The sequence below is a fragment of the Colobus angolensis genome, unplaced genomic scaffold, assembly GCF_000951035.1.
Source record: "Colobus angolensis palliatus isolate OR3802 unplaced genomic scaffold, Cang.pa_1.0 Scaffold497, whole genome shotgun sequence".
In the NCBI taxonomy this organism is placed as follows: Eukaryota; Metazoa; Chordata; class Mammalia; order Primates; family Cercopithecidae; genus Colobus; species Colobus angolensis.
In genome coordinates this window covers 1023257-1040127 of record NW_012118454.1, presented here as the reverse complement: position 1 = coordinate 1040127, position 16871 = coordinate 1023257, and the positions used below count along the sequence as shown (strand labels likewise).

General features: G+C 34.9%; 1 protein-coding gene and 1 pseudogene across 1 annotated transcript in view; both read left to right on the top strand.

Annotated features, from left to right (window-relative positions):
* HCN1 (hyperpolarization activated cyclic nucleotide gated potassium channel 1) overlaps positions 1-16871 on the top strand; it is a gene marked incomplete at its 5' end in the record, with an annotated part of 444560 nt that overhangs the window by 16823 nt on the left and 410866 nt on the right. The gene's annotated exons all lie outside the window — the stretch shown is intronic.
* On the top strand, positions 4396-4763 carry LOC105524276 (annotated as a pseudogene).

The following is a 16871-nucleotide window of genomic DNA, read 5'->3' as shown; positions in this document are numbered from 1 at the left end:
CGATTGTCCGGCACTCCCGAGTGAGATGACCCCAGTACCTCAGTTGAAAATGCAGAAATCACCGGTCTTCTGTGTCCTTCGCGCTGGGAGTTGGAGACTGGAGCTGTTCCTATTCGGCCATCTTGCTCCGCCCCGGAGTTTCGTTCTTGTTGCCCAGGCTGGAGTGCAGTGGTGCGATCTTGGCTCACCACAACCTCCGCCTCCTGGGTTCAAGGGATTCTCCTGCCTCTGCCTCCCAAGTAGCTGGGATTACAGGCATGTGCCACCATGCCTGGCTAATTTTGTATTTTTATTAGAGACAGGTTTTTCCATGTTGGTCAAGCTGATCTCAAACTCCTGACCTCAGGTGATTCGCCCTCCTCGGCCTCCTAAAGTGCTAATGTTACAGGTATGAGACACCGCGCCCGGCCAGAAAACTTTTAATATATCCTGTTTCTGCAAAATTTTCCAGTTGAATCTCTTTAGTTGGTATAGAATGCTACAGTATTGAACATTTGGAAATAGCTTTTAGGGAAAATTATAATGGCATTCATAGGGCTGCATGTGCTACTTTCTGTTCATCTTAAAGAAAATGGCATAGTTAAACCATTTGGGATGTTATTTGAAATCGGCTAAGAATTATATATGAGGCAAATAAGATGAGTTATAAACTGATAAATCTTTCATTTTCTTTTTTATGTCATGTTTAACAGTCTTTAAAACCTGTTATTTAGAAATATAATTATTTCTAATTAGGTACATAAAATAATTTGAGAAATACTGTAAATTTGACAGAATTAAAAAAAAAATCTTTGTGATATCATTTCTAGAGCAGTTGTCACTTAATCACCCTTGCAGAATGTTTTATTTTTGTTTTATTAAAAAGACAATGCACCTTATTAAAATTTTCACTACCTAGGTTGTTTGAGGAACATGAGCAGAGACTGAAAAATGAATATTTAAAGTTATTTGATTAGTTTTTTGTTTGTTTGTTTTTTGAGACAGAGTCTTGCTTTGTTACCCAAGGTGGTGTGCAGTGGCATGATCTCGGCTCACTACAACCTCCGCCTCCTGAGTTCAAACTATTATCTTTCCTCAGCCTCCCGAGTAACTGGAATTACAGATGTGCACCACCACACCTAGCTAATTTTTGTATTTTTAGTAGAGATGGGGTTTTACCATGTTGGTCAGACTGGTCTCGAACTCCTGACCTCAAGCAGTCCACCCACCTTGGCCTCCCAAAGTGCTGCGTTTACAGGCATGAGCCACCATGCCTGGCCTATTTGATTAGTTTTTAAAGGGAGAACAACTGTTCCTTATTTTTCCTATAGAATAGTCATTCTCTGTTTAAATAGTACTTTTTAAAAAAATTGTCTTTTTTTCTAAACAATAAATTTGATATTTATCCTGAAATCCATGTAAGTGAATTAGAATGAAAAGTTTGGAGACCTATATTTTCTGTGATTGGGATATATATCTAATGTATAAAAAGCAGAAATATATACTAGAAGCACCAAGTTATGGTTGAATAAGTATTGCACAATATAAATAATCCCATAATTCTATTGGCTATAATTACTGATTATACAAATCATTCATGGTTAGCCATTTGTGTTAGTGATTCTAGGCTTGAAAACTCATATAATACTTCACAAATCACATTAAAGCTATTGACACTCTGACCTGTGTATTTATTTATAATATTTTGCCTGTAATTTCAAAGATTTGTAGTTTCCTTGAAGCACATTTATTTTTGGAACCCAAGTTAAGACTTCCTGAACTATCTAATATTGTCATGCAGAAATAGAGACACTAAAAACAGTGTTTGGAAGATTCAAAGATACAGAATTTTGGTTGGGCAAGCTATTTAAGAATTATAGCTGAAGCTGGGCCAGGCATGGTGGCTCATGCCTGTAATCCTAGCACTTTGGGAGGCGGAGCCGGGCAGATCGCTTGAGCTCAGGAGTTTAAGACCAGCCTGGGCAACATGGCGAGACCCCGTCTCTACAAAAAATACAAAAATTAGGCAGGCATGGAGATGCATGCCTGTAGTCCTAGCAACTTGGGATGCTGGGGTGGGAGGATCGCTTGATCCCAGGAGATTGAGGCTTCAGTGAGCCAAGATGAAGCCACTGCACTCCATCCAGGCTAGATGACAAAGTGAAACCCTGTGTCTGTATATATATATATACACACACAAACACACACATACATTTTCAATATATTGGTATAAAGTAGGCACTTAATAAATTTGAATAAATAAAGAGACTTTTAGCAGTATTGTGCTTAACTTTGGTTTTTATATATAATTTCCAACAACCCTTTTCCCTATGTGCCCTCTAAAAACAATAATTTAGTGTGGACATTTAATCTGCATTTTATTCCTTCACAGAAACATACATTTAGAAATAAGATTTGAAGCCATTACAATTAAATAAATGCATGTTTCTATGAGCTCCTTTTACTATAATGCTTGATTTTATGTAGTTTTTAAAATTGGGATTATATATATCCCAATTTAAATATCTTGTTGTCTTAGTTATTTTGAGCTGCTGTAAGAAAATACCATAGACTGCATGGATTATAAACAACAGAAATTTATTTCTCACGGTTCTGGAGGCTGGAAAGTGCAAGATCAAGGTGCTGGTTGATTTGCTCTCTGGTGAGACTCTGTTTGTCACAAATGCCTGTCTTTTCACTATAACCTAGCAAGGTGGAAGGGGTGAGGGATCTCTTATAAGGGCACCAAACCCATTCATGAGGGTTCTATCCTCATGACCTAATCACCTCCCAAAGGCCCCTCCTTCCAACACCACTATCATGTGGGTTAGGATATCAACATATGGGCGGGCGCGGTGGCTCACGCCTCTAATCACAGCACTTTGGGAGGCCGAGGCGGGTGGGTCACGAGGTCAGGAGATGGAGACCATCCTTGCTAATATGCTGAAACCTGTCTCTACTAAAAACCAAAAAATTAACCGGGCTTGGTAGCGGGTGCGTGGCGTCGTGGCGGGCGCCTGTAGTCCCAGCTACTCCAGAGGCTGAGGGAGGAGAATGGCGTGAACCTGGGAGGCGGAGCTTGCGGTGAGCCCAGATCTCCCCACTGCACTCCAGCCTGGGCAAGAGAGCGAGACTCCGTCTCAGGAGAAGAAAAAAAAAAAAAAAGGATTTCAACATATGAATTTTAGGGTGACATAAACATTCTATCTATTGTATCTGGCATGGCTCTTCTTTCACAGCACTATAAAAACTATTTAAATGTCATTGCCTTTAGAATCAGTGCTATCTTAATGAAAATAAAGTTGAGAATGTATCCCTTTGGGCAATGACATTTAGAAAGAATTTTATTACTTTTAGGTATGTATCATTTATTTTCTGTTCCACTTTGCCAAATTGTGCTATTTGATTTAACAGTGCACCTTTAAAACCCTGTTGTACAGGGATGGAAAGTTAACATTCTGTCCCTCTAGATTTAATTAATAAAATGTCAAGTCGATATTTTGAAAAATCATTTTTTTTTAATTTTAACTTTTTGGTGACCAGGATTTTTTTATAGTGTTTACCAAATTTACAGCGAAGATATAATATTCCAATGAATAACGTCCTGAGTGACCAGTGTTAAATTAGCCCTTCTGTACATAGAAAAGAAATCATAGGTCCTGATAAAGGAATATTGAAGTTGACATAATTTTCAAAAGCAAAAAGAACTTAAGTCTGAAAAGATGCAAAGCTAAGATGTCAGCTTGGTTTTTGCATATAAAAGACAGAACAAGACCAAAGCCCAAACAAACAAACAAACAAAAAATCATGGGCAACTTTACAGGTAAACTATCCCCAGCAACCTGAAAGATAAGTGACACAAACCTTCAACAACTGCAAGACCTGTTGTTTTTGCACTATGTATTGGAGGAAGGAAGCAGTGGTAAGCAAGGGTGTTTGACAGATCTGAGAATATGGGAGACTCCCACGCAGCCAAGAGGAATGGGGTGGAACAGCAGCTGAAACTAGGATGGAATTTGCACAATTGGTCTGCCTTAATTTGAAGAGGAGAAATGTGTGATCCCAGTTCTGGGGCAGGCAATGTATGTGAAGAGCCTGGAACAACTTGACATATCAGATATTAAGGAGGTTATCAACGACTACCAGGGTAATAGCAAAAAGATTCAGGATCCCACTTGAAGAAGCCAAAGATGAGCTTCAAAAAGGATTAGAATTTCTATGATTTCAAACCCATCAGCTGTTTAAATTTGAGTTCATAATGATGTAAAAAATGATTACCTACTGAAGGTACCTTCACCTAATGCATGAAGAGATAATATAATTAGAAAAGCATGATTGATAGGCTGCCATCATGAATGACACCGTAACTTCATGACACCGAAACTTATGACACATGAACTTAATGACACCGAAAGTTCATGACCAACCGGCTACTGCAGAGGAAACAAATGGTCATTGATGTTCTTCACCCTGGGAAGGCAACAGTGCCTAAGACAGAAATTCAGGAAAAACTAGCCAAAATGTACAAGACCACACCGGATGTCATCTTTGTATTTGGATTCAGAACTCATTTTGGTGGTGGCAAGACAACTGGCTTTGGCATGATTTGTGACTCCCTGGATTATGCAAAGAAAAATGAACCCAAACATAGACTTGCAAGACATGGCCTGTATGAGAAGAAAAAGACCTCAAGAAAGCAACGAAAGAAACGCAAGAACAGACTGAAGAAAGTCAGGGGGACTGCAAAGGCCAATGTTGGTGCTGGCAAAAAGCCGAAGGAGTAAAGGTGCTGCAGTAAAGGCTACCTGTGTCCATTTTGGATTTTTCACGAGCAGATTAATAAACTAAAAACTTTCATGTGAAAAAAAAAAAAAAGAAAAGCATGATTTTACCAACCCTATTTAATTAATGAACATCACAATAAAAAGGAAGGGGAAAAAGGAAGAGGTCTTAATTTTGAAAAAGAAAGATCAAGGCTATAAAGGACAGTACAATATTATTATTTATATTTCTGTTTTACTCACAGATCTTATTTGTATTTTCAACAAAACCCTACTAATACTGAGGCAAAACACCTTAATGCAACTTTATACAGGGAAAAAGTCCCAGACATAGTCTCAGAACGATCAGAATCTTAACTCTTTTAATTGGATTTGAATGGATTTTCTCTCTCTTCTGAAGAGTGAAAACTTTCATGGCTACCAACATTTTGGGATGCAAGTCTTTTTATTATTTGGTTCATGTAGTTCAAATAGAAAGGAGGTGTTATGTAATGGAATAGAGGAAGCCTAATAAATTCAAATCACAAATAATCAATACTTTTTGTTTTATTATACTTTAAGTTCTAGGGTACATGTGCATAACGTGCAGTTTTGTTACACATGTATACTTGTGCCATGATGGTGTGCTGCACCTATCAACTCGTCAGCACCCATCAACTCATCATTTACATCAGGTATAACTCCCAATGCAATCCCTCCCCCCTCCCCCCTCCCCATGATAGGCCCCAGTGTATGATGTTCACCTTCCCGAGTCCGAGTGATCTCATTGTTCAGTTCCCACCTATGAGTGAGAACGTGCGGTATTTGGTTTTCTGTTCTTGCAGTAGTTTGCTGAGAATGATGGTTTCCAGCTGCATCCATGTCCCTACAAAGGACACAAACTCATCCTTTTTTATGGCTGCATAGTATTCCATTGTGTATATGTGCCACATTTTCTTAATCCAGTCTGTCACTGATGGACATTTGGGTTGATTCCAAGTCTTTGCTATTGTGAATAGTGCCACAATAAACATACGTGTGCATGTGTCTTTATAACAGCATGATTTATAATGCTTTGGGTATATACCCAGTAATGGGATGGCTGGGTCATATGGTACTTCTAGTTCTAGATCCTTGAGGAATTGCCATACTGTTTTCCATAATGGTTGAACTAGTTTACAATCCCACCAACAGTGTAAAAGTGTTCCTATTTCTCCACATCCTCTCCAACACCTGTTGTTTCCTGACTTTTTAATGATTGCCATTCTAACTGGTATGAGATGGTATCTCATTGTGGTTTTGATTTGCATTTCTCTGATGGCCAGTGATGATGAGCATTTTTTCATGTGTCTGTTGGCTGTATGAATGTCTTTTGAGAAATGTCTGTTCATATTCTTTCCCCACTTTTTGATGGGGTTGTTTGTTTTTTTCTTGTAAATTTGTTTGAGTTCTTTGTAGGTTCTGGGTATTAGCCCTTTGTCAGATGAGTAGATTGCAGAAATTTTCTCCCATTCTGTAGGTTGCCTGTTCACTCTGATGGTAGTTTCTTTTGCTATGCAGAAGCTCTTCAGTTTAATTAGATCCCATTAGTCAATTTTGGCTTTTGTTGCTGTTGCTTTTGGTGTTTTAGACATGAAGTCCTTGCCCATGCCTATGTCCTGAATGGTATTACCTAGGTTTTCTTCTAGGGTTTTTATGGTATTAGGTCTAACATTTAAGTCTCTAATCCATCTTGAATTAATTTTCGTATAAGGAGTAAGGAAAGGATCCAGTTTCAGCTTTCTATTTTTGGCTAGCCAATTTTCCCAGCACCATTTATTAAATAGGGAATCCTTTCCCCATTTCTTTTTTTTGGTCAGGTTTGTCAAAGATCAGATGGCTGTAGATGTGTGGTATTATTTCTGAGGACTCTGTTCTGTTCCATTGGTGTATATCTCTGTTTTGGTACCAGTACCATGCTGTTTTGGTTACTACATTGAACGAATAAAGAATTGCTATTTTATAAAATTATACTAAAAAAGTATTGATTACTGTAGCCTTGTAGTAATCAATACTTTTTTAGTATAATTTTTATAAAATAGCAATTCTTTATTTGTTCACTGTTACACTATTGTGATTCCAGAAAGCATAAAGTATTTTCAGGCGTGTTTTGAAAGTCCATCAAATGTAGAATTATTTTAGAAATGTACGCCTTTTAAGTGTACAGAGAGAAAAATCCACTGAAAGACAGCAAAATAATTTAGTTGACTGCAATGTGGCACTGCTTTTGCATTTCTTTCCTATGTAAAGTCAAACTGATATATATAAAACTGATATATATTCCTTCTATATCAACAAATCATGTTGGAAAGAGTGAAAAGCTGTTAACCTACTTTCCTATCTTCAATTTTTAACTTTATCATGCTTGTTAATTGCTTGGGTGTCCTTTAACCATCTATTTCCATGATTCTTTCCCAGAGGCTTGGTTTAATTTTAAAAGTGCAGTATATTCAGCCCTAATTATGAGAGCTCACTACAGGCAAACAGCAAGAGATAGTAGTGACCAAAATGTGTTCTTAAATCAGTGTCACAGCTACAGCAGGCACATTGTTATTAACATTTATGAAATACAGCCATGTAAGGCAATATTTAGAAGCTAGTGACATTTGAAAATAGCATTTTTCCTAAGAAACAATTTTATTAAATGTGATTTTTTAAATATCTACTTTTTTTACTGAAAGTACAAATTTTTTATCAATTATTTAAGCCAGTCTAACACTCACATATTTAAATTCTTTCATAATCAATAAATAGACATGAGATGGTTCCATGACTTCATCTGAGTTAGAATGTTCACAGAATATGCTGTGTGACTAGAAATACTTTCAGTCATTTTTATTGAAATGCATGCTTCTATGTTGTCTTAAATGCCCAAAATAAGTAGAGATTTTAAGCATTCTCCATCATAATTACTTTTACATTTATTTAGTTGGGGGAAGTTTTCCTGCTGAAACATTGTTTTAACTGATCACACAGGGGAAAAGCAACACAATCAGTGAGATATTCTACAGAAAGTGTTCCAAATGCAGTATTACCTGCTAAGTTCTAACTAGGTGCCAGGTGCTAGTCCAGGTGTTTTTATTTCTGTTACCTCACTGAGTCCTTAGAGCAACCCTATGACAGGTACTGTTTGTTTCCTATTTCAGGTTAGAATACTGAACTATGGAAACGTTAGGGAGTTATAATGATAGCTTATAAATGGAGAAACTAAGATTTGAACACAGAAACCTGGCTCAGAGTCCAATATCTTAACCACTATGCTTTGTCCCAGAGGTATTCAGTCATATGCTGATCTAATAATTTTGTCATTTTCTCAGACTTTTAAATTTATACACTTTTAGGAATTATACATATTTTTTGTTCTGAGTATATGAATTCTAGTTATTTAGGTGATATTCTATAGTGGGAAATTGTGCCTTTTTTAGTCAAAGATTGGCTACAGTTTTCTGGGAGCTTTGTTTCTAGTTCATAATGTTGGATTAGATCCTATGTGTTAAAACCTAACTACTTCAGATGCTCCTTTGTTTTTCCAAAATGGTAAATATTTGACAGTAAAGAGTTAAGGGCAAATCTTGAAAATAGAAATGTTCTTATTCAGGAAGACATGTAAAAAAGAAACAAAACTTCTTTAGACTGTGCTTAAGTTTAATACTCCAGAACACTACAAGAACCAATGAAAACATTCTTCCTAAAAATACTTTTAATTTCCTTTCATTATGTGTTTCTGTATCCTTTTGAATGGTAGTGCTTAAGTACCAAAATGAACAGACTATTTAAATGAAAATAGCAAAGAAGAGCTGTACTCATGATGAAGTCATTGGGAAGCGCATGAAAATAGAAGGAGGCTCTAAAACTTTAGCCATAAATATTGAGGAGAGACACAGTTATTACACAAAAAGGTCAATGTTTGTCACTAGGTTACAATCCACCACTATATAAATGTTATGTATTAGTTTATAAATTGGAGTTCATTATAATAATAATGGATTACAATTGCTTGGTAAAATTTAGGAGGGTTATTATTAGACTTTGAGTCTCCTAAAGAAAAGGCAACTGAGAAAGGCAAGAAACAATGCAGATGGTTTCAGATAGCAGATGCCCAAGAAGTTCCTCCATTAACTATGGTACTGTTGTACCTCTAAGACTATTCCTTCTGGTTTCTTGTGGTCTGATAGCAGGATATTTCACCTAAGGGAATCACTGCATCCAAAACAATTATTTCATAATTAGCCCTCACTTATTTGGACTGCAGAGCTATATAAATAACCCAAGGAAGCCAAACCCCAAACAGAATTATAAAGAAACAGATGTACTGGAGAATTTGGGAAAATGCTACTGAAACTTCTCTGTTTAACATTATTGTATTTGTGTGTGTGTATGTGTCTGTGTGTGTGTGTGTTTAATATTTGGAAAGATGAGGTAGGTATCAACAGTCTTCAAGATCAGACTATGCTGTAATAAAGGATAATTTAAAAATACATTTCATTTATCCTTCTAACTTGAGTAAATTTAAATTTAAATTTTTTCTCTGTAAGAAACATGCTCAAAAACATTTTAATTTAAATTAAAACAAACCCTTGGCTCTCAGTTATGTTTGCTACTTCCATGGTTTACCTTTGACTTTCCCAGACTTTAAGAAAGGGGAACTTACATTCACTCACTCTCTTTCTCTCTCTTGCTTGTCATTACTCTTTAATCCTGTATTACCATTTCTATAACCTTTTCATTCAAGTCCTATCTTGAAGAAATAAACAAAACAGAACAACAAAATGAAATTAAAGAAGCCAAATAAGTAAACAGTAAAAATCATTTAACCTCCTTCTTTTTAAATATAACACACACTTCCCAGAATTTATTTAATTTAACCCCTTAGTGGCCCTTAATACCCCTTTTGAAGGTCTCTGTTTCTTTTCTCTTTGGATTGTTTTCCTACATGTATGCACACTGCTTCTCAGATTTCCTCCAAGGCTCCAGCCCTTTTGCATTTAGTTGTTGCCTTTAGACAAGGCTCTACAGATAGGCAATTTGCTTCAATACAGGTTCTTCATCACCTAGTGTGTGCCAGCCACTGCTCAACCAGAGTAGAGCAGTGAAGAAGTCAGATATCACTCCATTTTTTTGTGAGCTTCCAATCTTGTGAGGAAGACACGCAGAAAACAAGTATGAGAGGTTATCACTAATAACAAAGGAAGACTACAGGGTAGTATGTGGAAGGGGAGAGCTAGAGGTTTAATCTAATCCAAGGGGTTAGGAAAAGCCTCTATGAAGATGTGGGAGTTGAACTCAGAATTCAAAGACAAATAGGAATTAGCCACATGTTTCAGGCATCTGTGAATATAGAACTGAATACTTGGCAAATTAAAGTTATAATGAAGCAACTGCTGAAAAAATTTTTGAATCATTTTCCACCAGTATTAGTTGGATTATATGATATATGGAATGCTGGTAGATAGATTGATGGCTGGATAGATAGCTGATTGACAGATGATAGGTAATAATTAACTACCTCTCAAGGATCATACTGCATGTCCATTTCTTCTATAATGTGTCATCACAACCTCTGCCCATTTTTCGTCTGTCGTGATTGTGTTTGAATATATTTCCATTCAAGGTTAAGATTTCCCACAAATCTTTCAACATGTAAATGACCATTCCTTTACTTTGCATTCTCTTAGAACTTATTTATAATTCATATCCCATTATCTTGAGACTGCAAATATTCTCTGGTTATTTTAGCCCTTCTATTCTTTCCTCTATTTTATTTCAAATTCCTTCCAGAGCATTTATATCTTCTACCTCCTTTTGATTTAGTTTCCTTCCATTATCATTTATCTAAGTGGCCTAAGTGTCTTGTTCTAAGACATGCTCCAAACATATCTTGCTCTGAACATGTTAAAATTTTTCTCCTGATTTTCTTGTACAGAAATACAAATCAAAAATATTTTAATAGTATAATTATGGATATATTTTACTTAATACAATCTCTAATGTATCTGATCAACAAAAATATAAGGTGTATATAGATTTGCTTATGCATATGTGTGTGTATTTGTCTAGTTCAAGTTATGTCTATATTGTTCTTTATGTAATTATAAGACATATATTAAAATATGTTGATTTCCTGAAGATTTCATAGGCAATATTCATGAGGAAAAAGCAGGTCATACTGAAAAAGCTAAGTGACAAAGTGCGTGTGAAAATTTGAAGTACAGTGATATCTCAAAAATAGATATGAGAATAAAGCTTCTTTATATAAAGTTTAACCATAATACACATACACATACATGCACTCACATCCTTTATAAATCATGTGAAGCAGGAATACATGCACACAACTGCAGTGGACAGTTCCATAGTTGTCTTGATCTAGTCAATGACCAACAGGATTGAGTCTTGGAAAAGTTGTGAAGTGTGATATTCCTTGGTTTGCTCACCAACCTTTTCTCACAGCATTTCCCTTTTCACTCTTGAGCTTATCTTGTATTAAAACAGAAAACGACCTGACATCAACCATTTATTCATGGTATTTAGATTGAAGTATATTCACACTGAAATGACTTTATTTAATTTTTATGCTTTAAGTTTTTATGTCTAATGGTATAATATAATTGTTCACAATGGAAGGAAATGAACAGACTGCTTGGAGATGGGAGCTATAGAAATGGCGTTGAAATCATATTAGCTTTACTTGGCTCTTTGTGAAGCTAAAGGTGATTTAATACCTTGGAATCATCCGGGGAAAGGTCAAAAGGTACAGTCCAGTTTGAAAAAATAGGGTGGATGTTGACGAACATAACTTTGTCCTGCTATCTTTGGCATAACTGTGTGATTATTTTTCTCTGCTAGTTCAGCATGCCTGTGTGTATAGAGAGAATTCAGATGGTAGGCTCGAACCACATTTGGGTTTTGGCTTTTGGATGTGTTTGAATCAAGGATCACTAGTGACTCAGTGGGGCTAGAGAATGAGTGTTCTGGATAATTCTCATTATGAGATCTAGTGTGTTTAGGGAAGGAACAGCCAACAAAGGTTTGTATGGGTAATAGACATAATGTGACTAGCAGACAGAATGAGAGAAAGGACTTGGCTGGCCTAGGATATCTTAAGGGACAAAAGTTGATCTCATACTACATCTGAATTGGGGGCCAAGCTACTATCAGACTTGATATAAGATGGGTTCTACACATTATCCATAAGTATGTGGCAGTATGCTTCTTACAAGGTATATGTGATAAAATTCAGAGTAGTAGTGAGAATACTGGTTCCAGCAGGGTCATCAAAGTCATATTTTCCAGGAAACCATATTGCCACTTATATATATTTTCCAAGTAGCAATAGTTGAGAATCCTGAAGTTACGTGCCACCTACATACAACATATAATAAGTACTTATATATGCATGCATATATTATTATTTTTATTTTTAATTTTTAAAAATTTTTAGGGAGACATGGTCTTGTTATATTGGCCAGGCTGGCCTAGAACTCCTGGTTTCCTTCCAGCAATCCTCCTACCTCAGCCTTCCAAAGTGTTAGGATTACAGGAGTAAGCCACTACACCCAGCCCATGTATATCTTATTGAAAATGCATTTATTCTGTGCTTTCTTATTTTAAATTCCACAAATATTTTTATTGTACTCTAAAATATATTAATAAACATTCAGCATTTGTGATATTGAAAACTCTTATCAATTGATAAAATTGGCTTTCAATTTTTCTATAATGACTAAAAATACAGTTAATATTAACTAAGTTGTAGAAGAGGGCACAAATTTTCTTAAGTTGTATCTAATAAATGACATTATATTAATACTTGTGTAATTAATAAAATAAATATTCTGTATTTCGTTCTTGCAAAACTTTGTTAGAGTTCATAACATAAGCTTAACATAAAATTATAAACAAATACTGTGTATATGTAGATAGAAGATCTGTATAAGATCAATCAAGAAGATTCCTAGAATGAATGTTTTCCTCTTTTTATTAATTATCCTTTTATTTAGCTATTTTGATAGCTGCCTTCTCAGAGAGTTCTGTGGCACTTAAAATATAGACTTCTACGTTCTTGTAAAATTGTTTTAAACTATTAAGTTTTAAATAGAGAAGTTTAGGATTGTTGTTATTTATCCCAAAGAACTAATTTATATAATTCATGAAAAGCAACTTAAAGGCATATATGTGATATATATACATATACGAATCAACTGAAAGCCAATGAAAATTAGTATTTTAATATTAACTTTTAAAACATAACTATCTCATGGAAAGCTGAGTATAATAACTAAAAGGTTTTCACTTAATGCTTCGGTATGGTCTTTTTTCAAAGAGAAAAATTTATTTTGCCTTAAACATTACACAAGATATTTTACTTGACATATGAAATTGACAATGGGAAATTATTTGGGGGCATATAATATCATACTTGAAATCATGATTCATGAAATAAATTAGTACTAGAATTTCATATTTGAAATCATGATTCATGAAATAAGTTAGTACTAGAATGATTCTGCTGTGCCTTTCTTGTGGTAGAAAGCATATGGTCAAAATTTGTGACCTTTGATTAAGGAGTCTATTTTAAAATGTCTTATCATTTAATTGTAGCTATAGAAAACTTTATTTGAAGCCAAATACATTTCTTTATCACCTCTAACCCCCACTTGTGATACTGATATAAGCAAAGAATTATGCTACTTGAAAAAGCCACTAAGGAGTAGGAATGCATGGGTGGAATTTGAAAAGATAATCTAAAGAGCTTCTAGTGGCCAAAGATGGAACAAATTGAACAACTGAATAATAAACTAGGATTGAGTTATAAACCCAAAGTATAATACAAGCATCCATGAGATCATACTGATATAAAGAGTATTGAATCAATCAATAAATAGTGTGGGGGAACTCCAAATAATTTGTGTAGCTATTATACCCTCAGGGAAGTGGGCCATTAATGTCCATTCCTTACCTGTAGGCTGTCAATAGTAATTTCTTTCAAATAATGATTTGAGAAACCTGACTAACATTATAGTTAAGTGATCAAAATTAACAGTCATATGTCATGTTGATAGTATGTACATTTGACATGATGTAATATTTGCCTCTGTGCTATTCCTCTACAATACCCCTAACCGCAATCTAATCATGAAAAAAAACACCAGATAAATCCTAATTTTTAAGGTCATTTTACAAAGTATATGACTGGTACCCCCACACTGTGAATGTGATCAAGAAGAAAAATAATCTGAGAAAACTGTCATGTGAAGCAGAGCTAAGGAGACATGCTAACTAAGCTGTAATGTGGTACCCTGGACAGCAAGCTGGAACACAGAATGGACTTTAGATAAAAAGTACGAACATGTGAATAAAGTATGGACTTCAGTTAATAATAATATGTAAATATTTGTTCATTATTTATGTCTGATGTAATATGTGAAAATAGAGAAATTAGTTGTGAGATATATGAGAACTCTGTACTTTGTTTTTTTCTGTAAACGTGAGACTATTCTAAAGCAAAGGTTTATTTAAAAATGAAAGATAAAGCAACCTTTTAGCAGCCAAAGATTCAGGGCAGAATTAATTAATAAGGAGTCAGAGAACATAGATAAAGCTACAAGCCTCTCCAATTAAAAAAAATTGGATCTTCTGCAGAATATTGTTTTCTTATTTTTTATGACATCATTTGAATTTCTGAATTATTAAATATGGCAACCTTCTGTTCCAAACACAATAAGCAAGTCTTTTCAGGCAAAATAAATCTACTTTAGTCAGTTTTTTTTTTTTTTTTCTTTTACATTAGGCACAAGCCTAGTAATCCATTGTTCCCATGGTGTTTTTTGACTGGTCAAGTGCATTACAATAGTCAAATCAATTTATACATGTAGGTGCAGTGTTGAATAATGTATATTTCACAACAACAACTCTCTCTTTCCTCTTCGCCACCCTCATTTCCCCATGACATTGTTGAAATTCAGGAAAGAAAAGAATTTCAAAATGCAGATTTTAACTAAAGGATTTAATACTTTTCTTGGAGTAAATGTCTTTCTTATGTGTATTATAAACTTTAAACCAATTGAGAAAAAACCCTATTATCTGCTAACTTACATTTAGTGACTTTGTAAAGATAAAATCCTTAAAGGCAACAATAACAGATTTTTTGACAGTCCTAACTCAATTTAAATTAGTGGTAACTTAGAAGAGAACCATGTCATACTTAGAAAATATACAGTCGTAATATTTAACTATTATTTATATTGCAATACACTACATAGCATTTTACTACAGAACTATAGTTATACAACTATTGAAATTGATCTTTTTTCTAAATTCTACCTTCATATTTTTTTTATCTGACAAGTAATCATCAAAGGACTGCTAGTCATCAAAGTGATAAGTCCTCACTTATCAAAATCTACTCAAAATGTAAGTATTGAATTGCAACTATATATAACCATGTATTAGATGCTGAAATAGATTCAAACAAGAGTAAGGCATGAAACTTGCTCTTAAGGATCTTACAGTCTAGTGGGAGTGTGGGGGATGGGGTGAAGCAATTATATATAGCTATATATAGTACTATATATAGTACTTTAATAATATATAATGTCAGATGATCTAATGCATACTGAACATGATTTGCTGGTAATAAACATTAGGGTTAATGGGACAGAGTAATTACTTCAAGCCAGAAAGTTCTGGAGAGATAATGAAGGGGTATGGCATTTGAGCTGGACCTTAATGACAGGTGGGATTTGGGTAATGGAGTTTGGAGAGAACAGGCCTTTCAAGTACAGGATAGAACATAGATGATAAAAGAACAGTAGGCAAGGGTGATGGGGCTCTTAAGGAAGGTACATGGAAAATAAACTTGTTTTCTCTAAAATAATTGAGGAATTGGTTTGACTTTGCAGAGTGATAATGCATTTAATTAGTGTTTTGCCACTTTTCAAGCAATTAAAGCTCTCGGTGTTATATTAAAAATAATTTGATTGTATAAAATGTAATTTAGGGCTGTTACTTTGTTCTATTATCCATATGTATCAGTAACTATAATAAAGTAACCAAGATTTATGAATATTTGTTTGAATCTGTTTTGTAAAATGCGCTGGGTGTTTCACGTTCTTTTAGTAAAAACTGATCTTAGATGAAACTTTATTATGGAGAAATTAATTGTAATTTATTTGCATGGTAGACTTATGTTAATCTATGTGTTGGCCCTATTCCTTTGAAAAATATGCATTGAAAAAATGATTTAATCATTTCCTATGAAAGATATGACTTTCCCAGTAGACAGATCTAAGGCAATAAAGTTTGTGTTGGATTTAGATTGAATATTAGAGAAATGTATGTTTGCATGTTACAGCAGAGTAAATTGAGGCTTCCTTAGATTAAAATAGTGTAGTGGCACGACAATTTAAGAAATTCTTCCTGTTAAAAAATGCATGATCTAAAATTATATCATATTTTCTAATTCAGGATGATTCTATTTTCTTATTATACTTTAAGTTCTAGGGTACATGTGCACAACGTGCAGGTTTGTTACATATGTATACATGTGCCATGTTGGAGTGCTGCACACATTAACTCATCATTTACTTTAGATATATCTCCTAATGCTATCCCTCCCCACTCCCCTCACCCCATAAGAGGCCCCAGTGTGTGATGTTTTCCTACCTGTGTCCAAGTGTTCTCATTGTTCAATTCCCACCTATGAGTGGGAACATGCAGTGTTTGGTTTTTTGTTGTTGCGATAGTTTGCTGAGAATGATGGTTACAAGCTTCATCCATGTCCCTAAAAAGGACATGAACTAATCCTTTTTTTTGGCTACATAGTATTCTATGGAGTATGTGTGCCACATTTTCTTAATCCAGTCTATCATTGATGGCCATTTGGGTTGGTTCCAAGTCTTTGCTATTGTGAATAGTGCTGCAATAAACACATGTGTGCATGTGTCTTTATAGCAGCATGATTTATAATCCTTTGGGTGTACACCCAGTAATGGGATGGCTGGGTCATAGGTATTTCTAGTTCTAGATCCTTGAGGAATCGCCACACTGTCTTCCACAATGGTTGAACTAGTTTACAGTCCCACCAACAGTGTA